General features: G+C 28.8%; 1 pseudogene; it reads right to left on the bottom strand.

The window, feature by feature from the left end:
* Positions 1-4227: 4227 nt before the first annotated feature.
* On the bottom strand, positions 4228-14677 carry LOC113370677 (annotated as a pseudogene).
* Positions 14678-15471: the final 794 nt, after the last annotated feature.

Here is a 15471-nt window from a genome sequence, read left to right as displayed (position 1 = left end):
ACCAGTTTTTCGAAAATAACTTTTGGAACTGATAACTTATTGATATCAGACTTACGAATTTATATAGACTTACGCACGTAAACGTAAACTGATAGTTGGGATATTGATAGAGATTATTGATTAGAGATTTATGATTAGTTGATTGGTGATTAGAGCAATGTTGGGGATTATTGAGATAAGATGTAAAAATTAATGATAAGTGTGAAATTTGATTATTGGGAATGATTGGTGGATTTTTTTAAGAAAGGGTTTTGTAAATTTTATTTATATTATTCTTAACCAACTATCCTTTAATGTTCCAAGGCTATCTACACGTTCACAATTATTTTTCAATTATCCTACTCCTAAATCTAATTCTCTCTTAAATTCGCCTATTCTACTTATGTCCTCTAACTTTAACTTAATTAATAATGAAATAGATATTCACAACACTTCACCTAGTCAAATAATCTCCATCTGCACAAGTTAACCTTTTTATTTTCTTTTCAAATATCTTATTATTTTATCTTATTCTGTTTATAAATAATATTGTTACATTCTGCATTATATGTAATTTTATGTTAAGCATTTTATGTTAATAACTATATATTGTAATTCTGTATATATTTTTATTGTTATTCATTATTTAAAATAATTGTATTTTTGAGTCCTCTTGGAAGAAATCTGTAGGCTAAATATTTAAAATAAATAAATGAATATGTATATATATATATATATATATATATATATATATATGTGTTCTTTAAAATGATTTCGATCTTCAGATATGTTAGTGAAAATATTCAGATTTTTTTTTATTTTTTCCATACGTTTCGACATATCATCTTTTAGTGAAATTTAAAATAAATAAGTACTTCGAAATAACTGCATTAACATTTCACAAAAGTGCGATATAACATTTTTTTCTCAATTTCGACAAAGTAGAAATATATTTTTAATTTATTTATATCAATATGATATATATTTTAATATTAAAATATATATATTTTGATGCATAATTTAATATTGTGATGTAAAAATATATAATTTTGTCAAATTGGATTTGTGCAACTGGAAGTTCTCAAAGATAGTGTGTTTTTTCATTAGGAGTGTTTTTTCCATTGCAAGTGTGTTTTCTGGTTTGAGAATGTGTTTTTATTCATTGGAAGAGTGTTTTTCCCATAAAAAAAGTGTTATTTCCATAGGAAAGTGTGTTTTTTTCGTTGGAAGTGCGTTATTTCCATAGAAAGTGTGTTTTTTCTATTCGAAGCGTGTTTTTCTAACTAGAAGCGTGTTTTGTAATTAAAAACATGTTTTTGCCTTTGGAAGTGTGTTTTTCCTATTTAAAGTGTGTTTTTTTTTTAATTAGAAGTGTGTTATTCCCATAGGAAGTGTGTTTTTCGTATTGGAAGTGTCTTTTGCCTATTGGAAGTGTTTTTTACCATCTGAAATGTGTTTTTACAATCTGAAGTGTGTTTTTTGGTTTGAGAATGTATTTCTCCTATTGAAAGTGTGTTTTTCCACCTACAAGTGTGTTAATTGGAAGTGTGTTATTCTCATTGAAAGCGTGGTTTTCTAAATAGAAGTGTTTTTTTTCATCTGAAATGTGTTTTTATTATCTGAAGTGAGTTTTTACCATTAGAAGTATGTTTTTCACCATCTAAAATGTGTTTTTTACCATCTAAAATGTGTTTTTATTATCTGAAGTGATGTTTTCCCATTGGAAGTGTGTTTTGTTTTGTTGAATGTGTGTTTTTTCTATTGGAAGTGTGTTATTTCCCATTCATTTTAAGTGTGTTTTTCCTATTGGAAGTGTTTTTTTTACCATCTAAAATGTGTTTTTTCACCTTCTAAAATGTGTTTTTTTTACCTTCTGAAATGCGTTTTTTACCATCTGAAATGTGTTTTATTATATGAAGTGTGTTTGTTCCTTTGAAAGTGTGTTTTTTTCAAAAGAAATTGTGTTTTTCTCAAAGAAAATGTGTTATTCTCATTGAAAGTTCGTTTTTCCATTGACTCATGATTTCGACTTATGGAAATTACTTATTTGACTTGGAACTGCTTATTTAGACTCGGAAATTTTATATTTGAATTTGGAAATGCTAATTTCGACTTGGAAATGCTAATTTCTACTTGGAAATGCAATTTTTGGACTCGAAGATGCAATTTTAGACTTGGAAATGCAATTGTCGACTTCGAAATTTCATATTTAGACTTGAAAACTTTATACTTGGACTTGGAAATTAATATTTCAACTTGGATATGCTAATTTCGACTTGGAAATGCTCATTTCGACTTGGAAATTAATTATTTGGACTAAGAAATTAATTATTTAGACTTGGAAATTAATTATTCAGACTAAAAAATAAATATTCAGACTTAAAAATGAATATTCAACTATATTTTTATTTTGATGTGTGTTTTTCGACTTACTAGTGTATTTATCAAATGCAATTTAAATTTTTATTTATTGACACATAATTATTTGCCAATTATAACAATTTAACAATCAAAATTATCCGTTCATTATCTGATATGGATACGGCCTATTAATTTATTAATTAAATTTAAAAAATGTCATGAATGTTTTATTATTAGATCTCTTATGTAATCTTATCACAAGAGATTTAGTGATGAGATAGTTTTTTTAGTACTCGTGTACTTCTTATCTTTTGGGTATATAAGGCGAAGAGATTATTGATTCGTAATTATTTCATTAGAAAATCACATTTTTATTTTTATAATCAAAACTTTTTTGGTCGAAAAGATTTATTAACATTATTTATTCAATTATTTGGTCAATTTTTTTGACGTGTGTTTGTCGAAAATGAGGTTGGTTTGTTGAAAATGAGGTGTGCATGTCAAAAATAAGTTGTGTATGTCGAAAACTTTACTGCCAAAATGAGGTGTGTTTGTCGAAAATGAGGTGCACTTGTCGAAAAAAGGTGGGTTTGTCGAAAATTTTACTGTCAAAAATGAGGTTTGTATGTCGATAATGAGGTTTGCATGTCAAAAATGAGGTTTGTATGTCGAAAACTTCTATGTCGAAAATGACGTCTGTATGACCAAAAATTTGAGGTTTGTCGAAAACTTTATTGTCGAAAATGAGGTTTGTATGTCGAAAACTTTAATGCCAAAATGGGGTGTGTATGTCGAAAACTTCTCTGTCGAAAATGAGGTCTGTATGTCTAAAAATTTATTTGTCGAAAATTAATTTCTGCTGTCAAAAGTGAGATTTGTTAGTCGAAAACTTTACTGGCGAAAATGATAATGTTTGCCGAATAGTCTTTTAATTAAAATTTCGATATTTTTTACTATAATTGATGTTACAGTATAAACAAATCCAATAAATTAATAATAAATATACACTTTACCAGATTTTTAAATAATTATCTTATTGCAATCCTTATCTATTAAATTTTATTAGCAATTAATTTGTCAATCGTCAAGGCCTAATTAAGAACTGATAATTAGTCTTGCTTAAATTAAATTTCATCTTTTGTGATAAAATTGCGATGAAACGATAAAAAATCTAAGAATTTTTGCGATAAATTTTGAAACAGTGATTTTATAAATCTATTTTATCTTAATATATGCGAAAGATGAAGAAACTCATTACGATTTTAGTTACAAATTGTCGAAAATAATTTGAGAAGATAATAAAACTTTTCATAAATACTTATATGTATATATTTCTATTACAAAAACAGTACAAATTAATTTTTTTGGGGTCAATTCTGCGGTAAAATAAACGATAACATAGTATTGTTATGGCAACGCTGTCTTATTCTCTTTTCTTTGTACAAAATCTGTGAAAATGTCTTTGTATTTGCTGCACGATCAGGCGTATTTACTTGCAAATTTTATTGTTTCTGATTAATTTGCAAAGGATTTATAAAAAATCTTGCAATAAATTTCAAGAAACATTGTTATTTCTCAGTGTTGTGTTTGCGTACTGTCAAAATCGATGGAAATTTCTAAAATTTTGATAATTCATATATGATCTAAAGTTTTTAATACTACCTATAACTTAAGTTAGTTATGAGTGCATAGGGTGAGCCAATAAAATTTAAAATCGGTTCAGTAGTTTGCGAGTTTATTCAGGACAAACATTGTGACACGTACTTTATATATAAAAATCGATTTTTTTAATTAAAACTTTACACATATATGTATATTTATATATTTCCATTACAAAAACGTTACAAACTAATTCTTAATCCTTAATCTAACAATCTATCCCTCAATCTAATTATCTACTCCATCGCACGCCTTAGCGCCTGGACCGATGCAACCAGCATAAGCCATCAAATGGGGCACCACATTTTGTTCGAAATTTCCAGTGAAGAGGTGACTCCAGGGCCCTTTTGCGAAAAGGGCCACATCTTGGCCACCATGGGATTCCCTTTTTAGGTTTACCATTGCTGGAAAACGTAGATCTATGTCGTGGGTGTCTAAAATTCTGATGTCTCTTCTTCCACCTGGGAAAAATAGATAAGAAATGAAATTTTAGGGCAAGGCCTATATATATATATATATATATATATATATATATATATATATTTACCTTTTCTTTTTGTGTGTTCAGTATATCCTGGACCATTGGCGTAGCTCAATGTCGATATTGGCAGATCGTCATGGGCGATTTGGGCAAAACCCAAAATATCATTACCACGATTCTGAAAAAAAAATCAAATATTCATATTTAGGGTGGTCCTTAATATGGATATTTTCGAATTTCTTTGCTCCCAAGGGCTCAAATGTTTCCATATTGACAAAAGAAAATTCTCTGAAAGTTTTAGCTCTTAATATTAACTTTAAGACAGTCTGCACTCTAATCAAAGTCTCTTGATTTTTCTACCTAAGTAAATACTTATTTTATAAAATGTATCAAATTTTTGTTATAAATTTATTTATGATCAAAATAAGCAAATGCAAAGTTATTCTCAAAATGTTAATTCACTTGTCGCTAAGTTATAAAATTCTAAAAAACAAATGGAATTTTACCAGTAAGAAACTTTGATTGAATTGAATCTTAAAGTTAATATTAAGACCTAAAATTTTCAGAGAATTTTTCTTCATCAATTTGGAAACATTTGAGACCCTGTGAGCAAAGAAATTTGAAAATAATCATATTAATGACCACCCTATATATATGTATATAAAATTCTACTCTAATGATATTTGTCCTAATATTTCTCTAAGACGACTTGACCGATTTTTATGAAATTTTATAATCACGTTTAGCATGACTGAGAATAGGGTAACATCTATTTTTTGTACCCCTAAGTAGTAAGGGTTGACCGCCTTTCATAATTGTTTTCTAGTTTTTGAACGAATTTTTCAAATTTTATGTTTTTATATTTATTAACTAAAACACATATACAGACTTAAATTAAAATTGTTTTAGTAAACGGCTTGACCGATTCGCCCTTCACATTTCTTTTCTAGTTTTTGAACCATTTTTTTAAATTTTACTTTTTTATTTTTTTTAACTAAAAAACGTATGCAGACCTGAATTTTCACCCTCCTACCTAGTGAACGAATAATTTTTCACTCCGCATGATTATTTTTGACTTAACTTTAGTTTAGATTTTTTTTAAACAATTTATTTTTATCAAATGTCCAAATCTAGTACTTTTCTCAAATTTTGTGGTCTTCATTTCAATTTTTTAATGCAGAATTTGAAAAATACGTGCAACTCTAAATTTTCACCGTCCTATCACAAATACCTAATTCATAATAGTCATTTCGAGGTCCAAAACTTTTTGACATATGTCGACAACTGGTAAATTATTTGTTTTTTATTCTGTGAACGACTTTCATTGAATTTTGCTCAAGACTTTCCTGAAAAACTTTGATTTATCTGCTTTATACGCTGAAACATTTTCAAAACAATTTTTAACATTTTGGCGACGGAATAGTTACCATAGTTAAAACTAGATGCGTTGAATTATCGTTCTATCTTTGTATAATCTAATTTGTAGGATTCTACCATTGTACAAATATTATATTAAAAAAAACAGATTATATTAATCAAGGATTGTCTACCTCTCACATTTTCTCAATGTATAATTATTTACCGATGCGCATAAACAGTACATAGTTTACGAATGTCTTGCAGAAGGAGCAATTTTAGCCAAAAAATAATAAAAATTCGATAAAACTGTTTTTGGAAGGAAACTGTAAATTTGTTTCAGAGTTATATATATATATATATTATTATATATCATATTTACCGGATATCCACTAAACGACATGGTATGTGCATGATCGGACGTGACTACTATAAGAGTATCATTCGAATTTGTCATATTGACTGCCAATTCGACGGCTTGTGCAAATTGCAAGGTCTCGTCCAGAGCCTTTTGGGCCTTTGTACTGTGATGAGCATGATCGATCCTTCCACCTTGAAAAAAAAAACACATAACTATATATATATATATATATATATATCTTATATATAAAAATGGAGCTCTCGATCAAATGATCCTCTAAAACCCGAAAACGGCTAAACCGATTTGGCCAGTTTTAGTCTTGAAAAATTCTTGCTAATCAGTAGGTTGTCGGAAAGGTGAGATATTATTTCAAAATCGCGTAGAAACTTTACATTTTTAATTCGAAATTTTTTGTAGAAGCGTAATTTGAATAAAACAATGGACGGTGGCTAATACGTCAAATGTCAAACGTTTTTGACAGATGTTCAATTACGTTTAATAGAATGTTTTACGTAAATATTATTTAATTATGATTAAATTGTGGTAAGTAGTTTTGTTCGTAATTTTATTTATATACAAAAACGTTAGTAAACGGGCTTCAAGTGTTACTAGAGACTCAAAATATCAACTTTTTTGAAATGTTAATATGAAAATGAACTTTTTGGCATATTTTTCTCAAACACGGTGCTCTGAAAGATCTCATTTGTATAATTATATACTCACTGGTATTTATAAAACATTTTCTAGGTTATATTATTTTTTATTTATGTTATTTCAATTCAGAACCTTAATTTGGTATCGACAAAAGGGACATTTTGTCGAGTAACATTTTCCCAGTTATAATTTCCCAGAATTTATCGAAGACTAAAAAATTTCTTGGTGACTCCAGAAAATTCTGGCAAATTTTAAAAAAAATCTTGGTGGCTTCAGAAAATTCTGGCGACTTTTTAAAAATTTCTTGGTGATTTTTGAAAATGCTGGTGACTTTTTAAAAATTTCCGAGTGACTACAGTGACTGCAGAAAATTCTGGTCACTTTTAAATAATTTTGGGTGACTCCAGAAAATTCTGGTAATTTTTTTTTTAATTTCTTAGTGATTCCAAAAAATTATGGTGACTCTATACATTTTTATGTGACCCAGAAAATTCTGGGGGACTCCAGAAAATTCCTAGTTACTCCAGAAAACTGTGCCGACTTTTCAAAAAATTTTGGGCGACTTCTAGAAAATTCTGACAACTTTTGAAAAAATTTGGGTGACTTGACGTGACATTTTTTGGTTATATTATTTTTTATTTATGTTATTTAAATTCAGAACCTAAATTTGGTATCGATCAAAGGGACATTTTGTCGAATAATATTTTCCCAGTTATAATTTCCCAGAATTTATCGAAGAATAGACAGTAAAATATGATGGTCCGGGGTTAAAAAGTTCAACTTCCAATGTGTTCAAAAACCAGTAAAGTTAAGCATTGTTTAACAACAATATTTGAAAGTAGAGGGCAAAAGATGTATAACCAGCTATAACCTTGATTCTTATGACTTTGCTATCGGGAGTTAAATGGTAATTTGGAAATCCATAATAAAATTATTTTCTTCCATTGGTAGTTTTTTAGCATTAGTTAAAAATGTAATTATTTTGCAAAATACCTTTAAAATTAAACTAAAAAAGGAAGAAAATTTAATAGAAAAGAACTCTACTAACGAGCAAACTAAAAAAATATTCGTTAGAAAAAGGACTCTGACGAGCAAACTAAAAAATTATTTATTAGAAAAAGGACTCTACTGACGAGCCAACTGAAACTACAATTTATTAGAAAAAGACTCTACTGACGAGCAAACTGAAAAAAAAAAGAAAATTTCATAGAAAAGGACTCTACTGACGAGCAAACTAAAAATTATTTATTAGAAAAAGGACTCTACTGACGAGTAAACTGAAAAAGACAGTAAATAGAAAAGGACTCTACTGACGAGCAAACTAAAAAACAATTTATTAGAAAAAGGACCATACTGACGAGCAAAATAAAAAACAATTTATTAGAAAAAAGACTCTACTGACGAGCAAACTGAAAAAGAAGAAAATTTCATAGAAAAGGACTCTACTGACGAGCAAACTAAAAAATTATTTTTTAAAAAAAAGGACTCTACTGACGAGCAAACTAAAAAATTATTTGTTAAAAAAAGGACTCTACTAACGAGCAAACTAAAAAATTATTTATTAGAAAAAGGACTCTACTGACGAGCAAACTAAAAACTTATTTATTAGAAAAAGGACTCTACTGACGAACAAACTAAAAAAGACAGTAAATAGAAAAGGACTCTACTGACGAGCAAACTGAAAAACAATTCATTAGAAAAAGGATTCTACTGACGAGCAAACTGAAAAAGAGGAAAATTTCATAGAAAAGAACTCTACTGACGAGCAAACTAAAACCAAAGAAAATTTAATAGAAAAGGACCTTACTGGCGAGCAAACTAACATATTATAGTAAAAGGGCTTTTCTGATGTGCAAACTTGTATTAGAACACAGTAAATAAGTAAGGAACTTTACTGACAAGCAAACTAAAATTTAAAACACTTAATAGAAAAGTATAAAAACACAGTAAATAAGAAAGGAACTCTACTGACGAGCAAACTTTTATAAAAAACACAGTAAATAAGAAAGGAAAAATATCGATCAAAGAGACATTTTTTCGAATAACATTTTCTCAGTTATAATTTCCCAGAATTTATCGAAGAATAGATAGTAATATATAAAGTAATTAGGTTGTCAAATATCTCCCTTCCGCTTTTTAGCTCTTGGTTTATAATACAAAAAGGCGGAAGGGAGATATTTGACAACCTTATAAATTTTCTATCTCTCCTCGCAGAAATTTGAAAATTTTGTATAAGCTCAGTAGTATTATTTACAATTATACACAAAATCTAGAATTCAAAAAGAATCTGAAAAACTTGAAACGTAATCAAATAAGTTGGAAAGACCAAAAAAATACTTTGATTGGGTTATACCATGTTTTTTATAGAAAGTGTGTAAACCTCCAGACAAAATATAGACAATCTAATTGGGTTTATTGTTTTTATAATACCTCATTGTATATAGCATTTAAACAACACATCCTTATACACTTAAAGTATTAATATTTTTGATTCTCTGGAAATTGTTTGGGATATACCTTACTTAGCAAAACGACGTTTGCCGGGCCAGCTTAGTATATATATTATATATATATATATATATATATATATATATATATCTGTGTATCTATTATTACCTTCTACGAACAAAAAATATCCATCCTCATCTTTTCCCAAAATCTCGATAGCCTTCTCAACCATTTCGCTCAAACTGGGTTCCTCGTCCTCTTTTCTTCGGAAACTACGTCTAAGTGGTATTTCATGTGACTGGATTCAAAAAGACCTAATAGAAAATCGGTGGAAGTTGTGTTTAGGTTGACCAATTGTTTTCTATTCCATATGTATGATGGTTTGAAATTTCGTTGAATTTTGTCCTCGGTCCATTGGCGTATGAGGTTTTTGTTGTCTTTGCGAACGCCCTTGTCGCCTTCTTCGTCTTTGTTTTTTTTTGGAAGGAAGTTGCGCCGGCCGCCGCCTAAGATTACCTAGGAATTTTGTCCTCGCTCCATTGGCGTATGAGATTTTTGTTGTCTTTGCGAACGCCCTTGTCGCCTTCTTCGTCTTTGGTTTTTTTTGGAAGGAAATTGCGGCGGCCGCCGCCGAGGATCACCTGGGAAAAGATATGTAAATACTAGAGATAAATCAGAAGCATTATACTTGTTTATCTATGATTATAAGGTGATTTTGAAGAATTTTTTAGGGATTTTTAGGAATTTTTGGTCGTTTTGAGAGTTTTCAATAAAATTTTTGTGGTTCCTAAGGCTTTCTGGTGTTTATCAGGAGTGTCTGGTGTTTTCCAAGAGTTTCTGTCGTGTTTCATGAGTTTCTGGCGTTTTGCAGGAGTTTCTGAAGGTTTCTAAGAGTTGTTGGATATTCCAAAAAATTGCAGCATATTTACAGGTTCTCAAGAAGTTCTCATGACTCTAGGAAATTCTGGTGAGTCCAGGAGGTTTTGGCTACTTTTTTATATACTCTCTGGCGGCTCCATTATTTACTTGCTTTCGGCTCCATTATTTACTTTCTGGCGGCTCTTTTTTTTATTTTGTGGCGACTCTATTATTTTCTTTCTGGCGTCCCCATTATTTTCTTTCTGGTGGCTCCATCATTTACTTTCTAGGGGCTTCATTATTACCTTTCTGGCAGCTCCATTATTTATTTTCTTACTGACTCCATTAATTTCTGGTAAATTTCTAAAAATTTATGGGTGACTCCATTAAATTCTGGGTAACTCTATTAATTTTTCGAAATTATCTAGAAATTTATGGTGTATTAATTTTATGGGTGGCTTCATTAATTCCTGGATGACTCTATTAATTTATTGGTGACTATTAATTTTTGCAAGTTTTTAGAAATTTATGGATGGCTCTATTAATTTCTTGGTGACTATTAATTTTTACCAACTTTATAGAAATTTCTGAACGACTTCTAGAGTTTCTAGAGACTCCTAGAGTTTCTGGAGGCTTTTAGAATTTCTGGGCGATTCCATTATTTTCTGGGCGACTATTAATTTTTGGCAATATTTTAAAAATATCGAGGCGACTCTATTAATATCTGGCGATTTTTAAAAAAATCGGAGTGACTACATTAATTTTTGGTGACTTCTAAAAAAAATTTGTTTTCTCTATTAATTTCTGGTCACTTTTAAAATCATTCTTGGTGACTCTATTAATTTCTAGCTTCTTTTAAAATTTTCTTGATAACTCCAGAAAGTTCTGGAAAATTTGTAAAAATTTCTTGGCCACTTCAGAAAATTCTGGCAATTTTGAAAAAAAATTGGTGACTCCAGAAAGTTCTGAAATTTTTTTAAAAAAACTTGGTGACTTCAGAAAGTTCTGGCAAAATTTAAAAAAATTCTTGGTGACTTCAGAAAACTTTGGTAACTTTTTAAAAATTTCTGGCTGACTCCAGAAAATTCTGCTCACTTTTTTAAAATTTCTGGGTGACTCCAGAAAATTCTGGTAACTCTTTAAAAAATTCTGGATGACTTCAAAAAATTCTGGATAACTTTAAAAAATTCTCGATGACTTTAAAAATTTTGGAATGACATTAAAAAATTCTGGAATGACTTAAAAATTCTGAAATAATTCAAAAAATTCGAAATGACTTTAAAAATTCTGGAATGACATTAATAAATTCTGGAATGACTTAAAAATTCTGAAATAACTTCAAAAAATTCTAAATGACTTTAAAAAATTCTGGGTGACTCTAAAAAATTCTGGGTGACTTCAGAAAATTCTGGGTAACTCTCTGAAAAATTCTGGGTGACTCTAGAAAATTCTGAGTGACTCTAGAAAATTCTAAGTGACTCCAGAAAGTTCTGAGTGACTCAGAAAATTATGGCGACTATTTAAAAATTTCTTGGTGACTCTTTAAAAAATTCTGGATGGTAAAATTTTGAAAAATAATAAAATTCTTGATGACTCCAAAAAATTCTGGTGACATTCAAGAAACTCCAAAACATTCTGCCGACATTTTAAAAATTTTTGGGTGACTTCTTAGAAAATTCTGGTGACTCTAGAAAATTCTGAGTGACTCCAGAAAATTCTGGTTGACTTTTCAAGAATTTCCAAAGACTTAGCGATGTTTTGTTTTGCAATTTTCTACAAATGTTTACTTTTGTACAAAACTAGGATTGTAAAATATGTTTGTCCAAGATTTTTTTAAAAGTCTGCCAGTCAAAATTTTCTACAAAATTATCTAAACTTGAATTTAATAATCTGTTTTTAAACCAAATTTACAGGGTGTATTTTAGCATCTTAATCTAAATTTTTATCATGTCTAAATTTTCGGTCTGATTTTCGATCAAGATAAAAACGCAAAACAAGAAGCAACTTTTTGTTACTTTTACCTTACCCTAATATCTTTCCCCGGCGATCTATAAACCAACTGCCTTGCAATATCCTCACAAACCGCCGGATCTTCATAAGAATGCGAAACTTTGGCATCGTTTTCCCAATTTCTTTTGGCAGCATGGGCATAGGCTGCTGCAGGAGAAGCATGGGTAACTCTAGCTGTAGTCACCAAACCTAAAAAAAAAAAAAAAAAAAAACATTTTACATCTAATTAGTATAATCATAATCATTTTCCTCACCTGTGAAACCTAGGAAAAAATCAGTCTTAGATCTAATTGGATCGATCATAATTTTTTTCTTTACCTGTGGCTTTTCCTGCATCTTGTGCCCAACCCAAAATCGAATTTAATTTACTATCAGGATCATTTTGTTGAGAACAATTTCCCTGGGAAACTGCAGCAGTAACCCCAATTGTTTGAAAATTGGCTTTGACACCACAAAGATATGCTGTTGCTGTACAGGCACTATCTGGTACTTGTTTATCCACACAATAAGTCTGAGGAAAAAATACAATAAAAAAAAGAGTGCGCGTAAGGATCACACGCGATTAAAGTAAAACTTATTTGCAATTATATTGTAGCAAATTTAAGTTGAGTAAAAATAAATACATCATATAAAAATTTTGAATAATGTTTATTAGTAATATGGTAACATTCGTGATGCACACATTCATTAGTGTCGTCAATCATTATACACATTTATATAATGATAAATTATAAATTATATATTTATGAATGCATTAAAAATATGTATAATATTTACAAACAATAATGTAATCAAAGTCGTACTTGAAATATAAGGTTGTCAAATATCTCCCTTCCGCCTTTTTGTATTATAAACCAAGAGCAAAAAAGCGGAAGGGAGATATTTGACAACCTAATATGACATGATCGTTTTAAAGTAATTGCTGATTAATAAATTCTATAATATTCATTCACACAGTGAATTATGTTAAACAACGCCAAAACAAATATTGTTTTTGCAAATTAACTCATCTTGTAACAATTGTGTTTGAAGAACTTCATGTAATTAAAATTAACATACATTCATTCACTGTTTGTATTTTTTTACTTTTTCGCTGACGATATAATCTCATTCCTTGAACAGCTGTAATATGCGTCTTGCCTAACAAATTGAAGCCATACTTTTATATTTGTTTTATTTATCAAGCCCTGCACATAGCTTGATCTATCAATCATTTTCTTTTTTATGTGAACGTTAATGCAATGATCATCATCAATATTACGAGGTAATAAATTAACCATATTATTAATGTCAACAGGCACATTTATAATTTGGCCAAACATTCCAAATTGTCCATTTGCATGTTGCAATCGTCTAATTTGCATGAAACACAACCTAGGTGAAATTAACCTTTCAGATACAGTATCTAGTTTAGGTAGATAATTTGGTATAGGTGGAAATACAAAGCCGTTAAATTTACACAAAGTGGGAATTTTACCCGAATTTAATATCTTTCGACAAGTTTGGCATCCAACCTGATTATTTGAATCAATATTCAAAAAACATTATTAGGAATTTGTTTTTGAGCATCATTTGATATTTCTAAGTCACTTTGAAGCCAAAGTCGATCACACACAAAACATACATACATAGCCAAAGCTATCATTTCTTACGCAGCGTAGATTTTTCCTTAGTTTCATTATTTATTCGCGATCATTTGCACTACAATTATTTATGGGGGACGGGATAAAATATTCTTTCGATCCTGACATTTTTATTAACTCACGATTTATACTGCTGACCCATGTCGCGCCTAAAGAAGTTTTACTTCAAAAAATGTTTAGAGACTACGAGCTAAATACAAAACTCAAGTGAAAGTCGGCACATTTTTTGCTTGTTTTTGACATATGATTTGACATTTGATGTATTTTTTGTTTTGCTCGCATACTAGATCGAACAATTGCGATAGCTGCGCTTACTAGCGTCGTAGTCTTCAACTTCTCGTTGGCGTTTTCGTTGCATTTGTACGGATTTACACCCGTGTCGCGCCTAAAGAAGTTTTACTTCAAAAATAAACACTAAAAATTCGCCAAGAAATTCCTTTATCCCTTACCTTTGCCAAGCCAGTATAAGGAAACTTCTCAAAACTCAATTGAAATTCTTCGCCTCCGGCATAAACTCTGGCTGCTGCCAAAGTGGTTATTGATAATCCGTCGCCTAAAAATAGGATTAAATTTTTTGCAATATTTTTGTTCAATTTGTTGCCTAATTTTGACTTTAAGTGATCCTGGGCTAATTTGTTCCAATATTCGGCAGTGATTTCTTCCGGGAATTTTGGGCCGGAGCTGATGATTTCTTCGGAGTGGACTGATGTGTAGTCATCTGGGGAAAATTTAGATGTTTTTATGGTGATTTTTTTGGTGTAAAGTTGTTGGTTTAAATTATGAGCTTTTTAGGTTAAATGCAAAATTTAGTATCTTGCTGTTTCTATTTTTAACGTAGTGACTTCTTTTAGTTTGTTTTGCAACCATCATTAGTTGGTGGACGATCAATTATAAATATATTTATTTATTTATTTATTTATTTATTGACTTATTTGTTTCTATGTTTTTAAATTCATACTCATTTTTTTTTTCATTTTTTATATATTTGTATTTATTTATAAATATTTATTTTTTTCTTCATTATTTACGCATTTATCTTGATATTAATTTATTTATTTTTAAAATTTATGTTGACTCGACTTTATGTTAATTTATATTTTTTTATTTTAATATTTTTATTTATTTTATTTATTTTTATTTATACTCAATAACTTATTATTTTACTTTATTTTTTTAGCTCCTTTATTAATTTCATTTTACTCATTTATTATTTATTATAATTTATTTTCGTTTTATCTATGTACAATTTATTTATACTCAATTATTTTGAAACTAATTTATTTATTTTTACTCAAACTCAATTGTTTTTATTTATTAAATTATTTTTCTTTTTATTTGTCAAATTTATATTTATTTCTGCTTTCACTCAATTATTTTCATGTTAATTTATTTATTTTTGTTTTTACTAAATTATTTTTTATTTTTATTTATAAATTATTATTTATTCATTTATATACTTCAATTTATTTATATATTTCAATCGTTAATTAATTTAGTTACTTAATTCATTTATTTTTATTATTACTCAATTATTTCTATTTTAGAGTATTTATTTTATTTTAGTGTATTTATTTTATTTTATTTATTTATTTTTATTTTTACTCATTTACATACTTTTTTAACTTATTTTAATTTAATATATTTTATTCATTTTTAAATTT

Source organism: Ctenocephalides felis, unplaced genomic scaffold (assembly GCF_003426905.1).
Source record: "Ctenocephalides felis isolate EL2017-DRISC unplaced genomic scaffold, ASM342690v1 CF-g0.4_SCAFFOLD_00845, whole genome shotgun sequence".
NCBI lineage: Eukaryota > Metazoa > Arthropoda > Insecta > Siphonaptera > Pulicidae > Ctenocephalides > Ctenocephalides felis.
This window is presented reverse-complemented; position numbering and strand designations above follow the sequence as displayed.